This window comes from Mobula hypostoma, chromosome 22 (genome assembly GCF_963921235.1).
Source record: "Mobula hypostoma chromosome 22, sMobHyp1.1, whole genome shotgun sequence".
NCBI classification, from domain to species: domain Eukaryota; kingdom Metazoa; phylum Chordata; class Chondrichthyes; order Myliobatiformes; family Myliobatidae; genus Mobula; species Mobula hypostoma.
In genome coordinates, this window is record NC_086118.1 from 45,303,631 (window position 1) to 45,305,608 (window position 1,978).

Sequence of the window (1,978 nt, forward strand, 5' to 3'; positions counted from 1 at the left end):
TCAAATCTTTCTTCATATGAAAGTCCTGCCATCCCAGGAATCAATCTGGTGAACCTTCTTTGTATTCCCTCTATGGCAAGGATGTCTTTCCTCAGATTAGGGGACCAAAACTGCACACAATACTCCAGGTGTGGTCTCACCAAGGCCTTGTACAACTGCAGTAGTACCTCCCTGCTCCTGTACTCGAATCCTCTTGCTATGAATACCAACATACCATTCGCCTTTTTCACCACCTGCTGTACCTGCATATCCACTTTCAATGACTGGTGTATAATGACACCCAGGTCTCGTTGCACCTCCCCTTTTCCTAATCGGCCACCATTCAGATAATAATCTGTTTTCCTGTTCTTGCCACCAAAGTGGATAATCTCATATTTATCTATTTTAAATTGCATCTGCCATGAATTTGCCCACTCACCTAACCTATCCAAGTCACCCTGCATCCTCTTAGCATCCTCCTCACAGCTAACACTGCCGCCCAGCTTCGTGTCATCCACAAACTTGGAGATGCTGCATTTAAGTGATGTACTGTTCACAGATATCATTTTCTGGCACAATTAAACCAAGTGAGTGCATGCATTGCTTGACTCTCTGCATTCATTAATATGCTCAGTGAAAACATCAGAAAATGAGAATCAGTTGTTTAGTTAAATTATCAACATCGTTTTCACTGTAGGTCACAACAGCCCAGTAACCTCCACACAAAACTGTACAAAATTGATGGGCTTGTCAAACCTCCCCCACATCTTGAGCAGCAAATAACAGCATCAGTGAAGGGAAATGGACAGTCAATGTTTCCAGCCTAGACCCTTCATCTGGACTGATGCTCCTCCAGCATCTTGGGTTTTGCTCCAGATTCCAGCATCTGCAGTCTCCTGTAACCACACCACCCACCCCCCTCCCCCACATCTTGGTAGCTGATAGATTTTAACTTTCCCCCAACAATCTACCCTCAGCAACACCCAGCAGCTCCCCCCTTCCACCTCGACCACATAATATTTTGAATCTTTATCCTTGTGTTCTTGTGGCCATTTTTGCATAATTTCCATTCCAAACCCATGTTTACAATGTTTCCAGCTCAAGCTGGATCCTCTGTTGTAAGTACATTTATGATGCCCACTTGTGCCACCCAAGCAATCAAGGATCCACAACTCATGAACAATGTCACTGAGATAAAAATCTGATTGCGTACCACAGACTCTCAAATAAGACAACTCATTTAGATGTTTCGGAAGATCATTAATAAATCTCTCCTCAACAGTCCAGTAACCAATTTGGGCAAGTTGTATCCTTTACATATTAAGTGTTTGGATGTTTTTAACTTAAAGCTAGCTCATATCAAACTATATACAGTTATATGGGTTAAAAGAAGATCCAATGTTAATTTAAACTCGAATGTAGGATGAAACCCTCTCTGCTCCCCCTCTGTGACCTCTGCTACACTCTGACTCTTCAACCATGTACTCTGTCAGACAAGCTGCCACAGCTACGTATCCCCCTTCGGAGCTTGTCTTCGCCGCCACCCTGTGCCACATGGCTTCCAGATGCTCTCCTATTCAAATTCCTTCTTCACCACCCCTCGACTTTTCCTGCCCACCTGGCTTCACCTGTCACCATCCAGTTAGCCTCCTTCCCTTCCCCCCACCTCTTTTATTCTGGCAACTTTCCCATTCCTTTCTCATTCCTTCTGGTCCGAAACGTCGACTATCCATTCATTTATATAGGTGCTGCCTGGCCTGCTGAGTTTCTCTAGCATTTTGTGTGTGTTGCTGAAGTGAGTGCATATTTGCTCTCTGTGGAATGGTGTTCCATTCTTAAGCAATTCAATTTCACATAACGTGTCACTTTTCTAACATTCAATTAATGACTGAGTGGTAATTGAATTTAGGGCAAAGCTTTACGTGATCAACGACTTTGTTAGTGGGTGTGTGGATCACTCTCTACATTAATCAGGATACACATTAGAATACATTGATAT